Source organism: Magnolia sinica, chromosome 14, assembly GCF_029962835.1.
Source record: "Magnolia sinica isolate HGM2019 chromosome 14, MsV1, whole genome shotgun sequence".
NCBI lineage: Eukaryota > Viridiplantae > Streptophyta > Magnoliopsida > Magnoliales > Magnoliaceae > Magnolia > Magnolia sinica.
The window spans coordinates 53,452,891-53,460,997 of record NC_080586.1 but is presented as its reverse complement, the minus strand read 5'-3'; the positions used below and the strand labels follow the sequence as shown (position 1 = coordinate 53,460,997).

At 39.2% G+C, this 8,107-nt stretch overlaps 1 non-coding gene across 1 annotated transcript; it reads left to right on the top strand.

The window, feature by feature from the left end:
• The first annotated feature begins 2,803 nt into the window (after window positions 1–2,803).
• On the top strand, window positions 2,804–2,910 carry LOC131226397 (small nucleolar RNA R71). The gene has a single exon (XR_009161785.1). It is a non-coding gene; the product is annotated as a small nucleolar RNA R71 (small nucleolar RNA).
• Window positions 2,911–8,107: the final 5,197 nt, after the last annotated feature.

The window sequence follows — 8,107 nt, the reverse complement described above, 5'->3', positions numbered from 1 at the left end:
GGGACAACACTCCCAATTTCTAACAACGCTCACAAGCTTTGCAAAACTCATGAGTGTCCTTGAACATAGTGGGCCAGTAAAAGCCACACTGCAAAATCTTGGTTGTAGTCTTTTTGGCAGAAAAGTGACCACCACAGGCCTGTGAATGACAGAAAGAGATGACACTCTGATGCTCAACGTCTGGCACACATCTTCTAAAGATTTGGTCTGGGCAATATTTAAATAAATATGGATCGTCCCAGAAAAAGTTGCGTACCTTGGTAAAGAATTTCTTCTTATCTTACGTAGTCCAATGTGTCGGTATGGAACCTGAGGAAAGATAATTAGCAATATCAGCGAACTAAGGTGAATGGGAGACTCTGAACAGTTGTTCATCAGAGAACATATCATTGATATGGGTCACCTCAAGGGAATCAGAGGTATTAAGGCGAGAAAGGTGATCGACCACTACGTTCTCTACTCCCTTTTTATCTTTAATTTCCAAATCAAATTCTTAGAGTAGAAGGATCCATCTTATCAGGCGGGGCTTAGAATCATTCTTAAAAAGAAGATACTTGAGTGCCGCATAATCTGTGAAGATAATGATCTTGGATCCGATCAGGTGGGACCTAAATTTGTCTAAGGCGAACACTACAGCTAAGTGTTCCTTTTCCGTAGTCGAGTAGTTCACTTGGGCAGGATTTAGAGTCCTACTCGCATAATGAATGATGTAAGGCCTCTTATCTTTTCTCTGACCTAGAACTGCTCCAAGAGCATAATCAGAAGCATCGCACATAAGCTCAAAAGGAAGGCTCCAGTCGGGTGGTTGTATGATGGGTGCACTAGTCAACATGCCCTTAAGCTTAGTGAAAGCTTCCTGACATGGCTCAGCCCACTCGTATGATGCATCCTTTTGAAGTAGATTACATAAAGGACGAGAGATGAGACTAAAGTGTTTTATGAATCTTCTGTAAAACCCAGCGTGTCCTAAGAAGGATCGCACGTCCTGTATATTCTTGGGTGGAAGTATGTTAGAGATAAGATCAATTTTTGCCTTATCCACCTTGATTCCTTTGGACGAGATAATAGGTTCAAGGACAATTCCCTTATGAACCATGAAATGGCACTTCTCCCAATTAAGTACCAAGTTCTTCTCTTCACATCTTTTCAGCACACATTTAAGACTTTCTAGAGGGTCAGAGGATAAGGTTAGAGGTGTCGTATCTTCCACTAAAGAGTCAATCATGTTAATGTCATGGAAATCGTCATCATCCTCTAAGTTTCTGCCATTATTGAAAAAGATGTTTGACTCCAATATCATATTCCCAAAAGACATAGTCATGACACCATTCTTACAATTAATAACTACGTTTGAAGTGACAAGGAATGGGCGACCAAGAATGACAGGAATCTGAGTGTTCATGTTATTGATGGGTTCGGTGTCCAGGATGATAAAATCTACAGGGTATTAAAATCTATCAACTTGGACCAACACATCCTCAATTATCCCTCTTGGTACATGAACAGAGTGATCAGCAAGTTGTAGTGTGGTTAGGGTGGGTTTTAATTCACTTAAACCTAACTGTTTGTATACTGAGTAGGGAATCAGATTGACGCTCGCTCCTAAGTCAAGAGTGCATGATCAATTCAGCGGTCCCCGATTACACATGATATGGTTAGGCTACCGGGATCTTTGAATTTCTGTGGCACGTCTTGCTTTAGGATGGCACTCACTTTCTCGGTCAAGAAGATCTTCTTTTGAATACTCTGTCGTCGTTTGGTCGTGCATAAGTCTTTCAGGAATTTGGCATATGAAGGTATCTATTTTACGACATCAAGTAGAGGAATGTTAACTTTCACTTGTTTCAACACCTCTAGGATATCCTGAGAGTTAGAGAGAGGTTTTGTTGAGACCAACCGTTGGGGAAATGGAGCCACTGGCTTTTCTAGAAGTTCCGGTTCTAATTTTTGTGGGGCCTCACTAGATCCATCATTGTTGTCCTCTTCTGGTTCTTGAGGCTTTTCGGGCCTAACCGGAAGGGTTTTATCAATGCTCTTCCCACTCCTAAGAGTGGTGATGGATTTAGTATGCTCCATTTGATTTGAAGAGCCGAGATTACTTATCTCGTTTTGTGGTTTAAGATTGGGGAGTGGTTGTGCAAGAAGCATCCCCTTTTCTATAATCGTCATACGTGAATCCATATTTTGCATAAAATCTCTCATTGCCTGGGTCAGCTCTTGCATGGAATTTTGAACCGGTTCTTCTTGAGGTTTCCCCTAATTTGGATTTTGATTGAAGAAACTTTGAGGGGTAGCAGTTTGTCCATTTCTCCAACTAAAGTTTGGATGATTTTTCCAACTAGGATTGTACGTATTAGAGGTTGGTCCATTGAAAGTTCTTTGATAATTATTTACGGCATTGGATTGTTCATTCAACACTTCTCGAAAGGCAGGTATCGTAGGACAATTTTCAGTTGTATGAATGTTACAATCACAGATGCCGCAAACACTTTCATTAATCTTATCCTTCTTTCCTTCCATGGCCTCAACTTTTCTTATGAGCGTAGTCACTTTATACTTGAGATCATCCTCTTCTTTCAAGAGATACAATCCACCTTTCTCCTTAGATTGAGTTGGCCTAGACGTTGTGTTTGATTTTGGGTAATAGTCCTATGATTGTGTTTTTTCAGCAAGACTATTGAGGTAATCCTATACCTCATCAACATTTTTATTAATGAATTCTCCATTACACATCGTCTCGACCATTTGGTGCATGGAAGATGTCAGTCCATCATAGAAAAAATTTGTGATGCGCCACATTTCAAAGCCGTGTTGTGGGCATGAACTGACCAAATCCTTGAACCTTTCCCAACATTGGTAAAATGTTTCATCCTCCTTTTGGGTGAAGTTCATGATTGCTTTTCTAAGGGTAATCGTTTTATGATGTGAAAAAAATTTCTTTATAAATTCCCTTTGCATATCATTCCATGTGCCAATGGATCTAGGATGCAGTGAATGTAACCACGTCTTAGCCTTCTCCTTCAAGGAAAAAGGAAAGAGTTTTAGCCTGACAGTGTTCGCAAACACATTTTGAAAATATAAAGTGACTGTGATCTCATCAAACTCTTTCAAATGTAGATATGGTTCTTCAAATTCAAGCCCATGGAACTTAGGAAGGAGTTGGATAACCCCTAGCTTGATGTCCATATGTCCTATATTTTCAAAAAAAATCATGCATGAGGGCGTACTCACCCCCGTAGGTTGTAAATAATCTCGTAAAGTATGAGGCGGGGGTGCTTGATGCACCTCATTCTCATCCTGAATGCCCTCCACCCTGGGTTGAGGTAGAAAAGGTTGGTTCTCAGCCATCACTTCAATTAACTTAGGGGATTTTGAGTGGTGTTTAGTCGTGCGATGGATAGTTAACCCCTCAACCAATCCTCCTTCAGTCAAGAGACATCGAGTGTTGTCACGGGTCCACTTGGGCATGAAACACTCATAGCCCTCAATCAAATTCGAAACCTAATCCTAAGAAAGGAAAAGAAAATCTAGAAAGAAAGAGAGGGTTGGAAAGAAGTTACCAAATTGGAGTCCCTAAGTTAAAAACCTGCAAAAGAAAACAAAACAAGTCAGTTTTAAAAGAGAAGGTCTAAAATTAGAAAATCCTTAAAAAGAAAGATAGAAGTAAACTAGTTTCTAAAAGAAGAAATTCCTAAAAGAAAGTGAAAATTTAAAATAAATTAGGAAAGTCCTAAATTAGTAAGTTACTAAAAGAGATCTGAAAAATAGAAAGTAGAGAAAGAGCTTACCGAATTAGAAATTTCTATCTTAAAAGCCTACAAAATAGGAAAGTTAGTTTCTAAACAAAAAAAATCTACAAGTAGAAAATTTCTAAAAATAAATTAGGAACCCAAAGTTAGATTCTAAAAGAGTTAGAATTAGAAAGTTACTAAAAAGAAGAATCTAAATCTAAAATTAGAAAAGTATAGAAAGTAAGAGGAGAAGTTAGAAAGATGATACCAAGTGAGAAGTTCCTACGTTAAGATCCGGTAAAAGAAAACAAAAGAGATTAGTTTCTAAAAAGGAAAGTTCCCTAAACCTAGAAGCTAAGTTAGTTTCTAAAAAGAAGGCCTAGAATTAGAAAGTTTCTAAAATTAGAAAGAATTTCTAAAAGGGAAATAACTAACCTAGTTTCTAAAAACAAAAGAGGAAGGTTTCTAAAAATAAACTATTTCCTAAAAATAGAAAAATACTAGAATTAGAAAATTTCTAAAACTCAAACCCTAATTGTAAAATTAGAAAAAATAGAGGAATTAGAAAGGGATTACCAATTTAGAAGTTTATGTCAGGATCCTACAAAACAGGAAAACAGGTTAGTTTCTAGAAATCAGAAAAATCTAAACCTAATTTTAAACTAATCCTAAAACTAGTTAATTTCAGAAAAATGTAACCGTCAATCCCTTGCAATTGCACCAAAAACTTGTTCACTCCCCAAGTATAGGGTTGTGATGTAGTAATAAACTCGATGAGACCGAGGTCGAATCCTAAGGGACTGAAACCTATGCGTAATCTGAAACTAACTAGAACTAGAACAAGAAAAAGATGAAATCTAAATCAGGTGGATTTGAGGAATAATGATGAAATAGTAAAGTAAAATATGTAGAATTCAAAGGTAGGAAACTAGGGATTCAGAGGATCCACTTGTAGATATCAGGGAAGTCTACGCTTGATTCACGAACTCAACTGGACTTCGAGTCCCATCTTCATCCAGTTGGAAGATATATCACAAAAATTGAATCTGAACTATTGTTGATCTAGTTTGCAAGAGACAAGACAGATGTAAATTAGAATGGATTCCATCACAAAACCATGCCCATGAGACAAAGCAAACAACAGAATCAACCCAATCCACAGCCAATCTGAGTGATGTATGAATGTTAGGAAGGGTTCCGTCATCCAACCATGTCCAAGGGGTGATGGTGAACAACAAGGTTTCCTAACTGCATAATCACAATAATGAAAAGGAAATACTCAAAGCCATCGCAGATCTATCGTAATTTCAGTCACAACAAACCATTAAAAACTAAAGGTATTCCTTAAAATCAAAATAAGATCAACATCAGTTTAGTAATGAATCAAAGCCATAGAGTCTTCCCATCATGCCACAAGCTTCACCTCTTAGCCCTAGCTAAGAGGTTTAGCTAGCCATGAATGGGCTAGAACTTGAACAAAAACAAAACAGTAAAATAAGAAAAATCCTCTAACTCCTCTAGCCTCTCTCCTCCTTTTGATGCACGTCCGACCGAACCCAGTCGTGAATTTTTTTCCCATCACTTGTTTCTCTCTCCTTCTTATAAGCAGCCGAGGTCGACTGGGAGTTGTTGAAACTTCATGCTGAAGTTTTCCTTACGCAACAGCAGGTAGTTCAGGAAATTCAGAATTTTTACAGTTTGCGTAGAACCTGTTTCGGCAGCCAAGAAAATAGCACCTATACTCCCACTTTCTAATCTTTCTTTTCAAAGAAACAACATCCCTTAGGGAATTTTTGGATGATCTATACGATGGACGGTTTGGATCATCCATCTGATTAAAGATAGTGGCCCAGAGGATTCCGAAATGTCTGGAACTCACGGACGTACGAAATCAGCGGCCTGCGTAATGTCTCTTACGCTGATCTGATGGTGGGGCCCACTTTTATTTTTCTTTGACAAATCCACTCCGTTCACCAGATTCCTCTCGGAATTTAGGTCAGAAAAGGATGCTTTTGGATTGCTTTTGATGCGGTCCACCTGATTTTCTGCTCTGCCGTCCATCCTGTGTTTGAACGGCTGGGAATCCATCCTCGTTATTTCATGGAATTTCGTCACCTAGGCCTTGGTAATATGGGTCGTGGGACTCTTATGGACGGTATAGATTAGTCATCTTGACCGAGATGGTGGGCCATTTACACCATCTGCGGATCTCTGTTTCACGCCGAAATAGAGTTTCCATTTTTATTTTTTTTAAAGATGAGATGGGTCAAACGTCGGCTTGACCTGTCTTGCAGTGTGGTGCACGTCGTGTACTCTTGTGCATGGTACACACAGCATCTCATTTGGGGTTCACCGTGATGGTTTTGAGAAATCAGGTCCGTCCATCCATCTTTTCTCCTCATGTAATGTGTTGAGTCCAAAGTTGAGGCATATCCAGAGACCAGGTGGACCCCACTTAAGGAATTAAGAGGCTGATCTGTCGTTTGGAACACTTTCACAAGGATCCGATGGCTGATTTTCAGCATGCACGGTTAATTTATGGTCCTCAGGCCATGTATGAAGTTTTGAGCCGAATGGATGGTTGAAACCATGTGATCTTGCATTCTGCACCAATTTCGAGCCTCTTTAACATGAACGGCTTGATTTTCTTGGATCCCTGGCGTATAAATCCATCAATCTTGGTCCTCTAGAATCCATCCCCTGCTCTGATGACTTCAAAGTGTTAAATCCACGCTTTTAGTACTCTTTTTCAATCAACGCTCCTGATTACACCCTGCAACAAAAACATGATTAAAATATTCCATTAAGCATTATCATGTACATAAAATCAAGTAATAATCGGGGTCTAATATGCAATATTTGACCCTCATCAATTACCCAAACAATGATCCATCTAGGGTCATCAATCCTAGTCAATCACATACGATGGGCACGTTCCAGGTCATCACAGAGAGGCTCGTCACCTCAGCTAGACCTGGTTTATACTCAAGGTCACTACGAAAAGGCTCATCACCTTAACGTAGTCCTAATTTATACTCGTGGTCACTACGGGAAAGGCACATCACCTTAGCGTAGGCTGACAGCTCGAATACAGTGTCCCATATCACCGTATTTGGCTCACAAGTTTAGGTTGCTCACTGGTCACTACGGGGAGGCTCGTCACTCTAGCGTAGGCCCATAGCTCGACCACGGTGTCCCATACCACTATGCCCGACTCATGAGTCTTAGCGGATCGAGGTATCAAGATTAAACGAGCTTTTCACTGGTAAGTTGGTACCTTAGATTCAAGCAGTAGCGCCCATACATGGTGAACATACATTAGGCCAATTAGGTTGCTTGACGAGCACGACTGGTACGAGCGTACGTTGAATTGATCGACATGGAGTGCATAAGCATTCCCCTTGGCCTAACCACTGTCGACAAATGGCATACAACTCGAATTCATCAAACGTGTCTTATGTGGCATAACAACCTCAGCCACTAATTCAGGAATTCATTACCGATTGCCTGGACTACATCATTGCCCCAATCACACTCCAAACAATAGCATTTGCATATGATAGTTAAACAACATGTGATAAACAATCCAAACATAAATCTCATTTGAGCATTTTTACAAACACATAGCATATGTTATAATACATAGGCATTTCATCCATAAATAACATAGTAGTAAGATACGTTACACGAAGAAAACCGTAGCTATAGATGAGGTGATTAAGAGTCCTATCTCAACACCCTCATTAAATACATTTCAAACACTTAGACTACACATTAACATACATATAATAATTCAGTTAAAACGTATAGTATAGCGATTCCTTTCACAAGGAAGTTGTCATACGCACAACAATCATGTATTCTCAATTAATAAGCATGGTAAGCACAAATCATAATTCCATATTCATTCAGACATTTCTACAACCACATAGAATGCATTATATTCAACATATGTTATACATATGTGTAACATAAGAAGCATCGTAACTAAGCACATGTGATAGCAATCAAGTCAGTCAAAAATCATTAACTGACATTGAAAGTTTTAAAAACCATAACCTAAACATTTATAGACAACACCTTTCGCCAGTAGACTAGTATCGAACTCAGTTTGAACAATACGTCTTTGTTTATGGCACAACGACTTCCTCTAGCATGAAATAGGTTAGCTATTTCACCATATACTCTATTTGGATCCCTAAAATAGATTGGGGTTAGGATTTCTTACCCAAGAACGAAGTTGAAATCGCCAAAATAGCGATACGGGTAAGATGATTCGGCACGTGGAGCGGCAGGGATGAATCCCTACTACAATCCCTCACTCTCTCTCTCACTTTCTCTCTCTTTCCTTCTCTTTCTCCTTTCTTCTCTCCTAG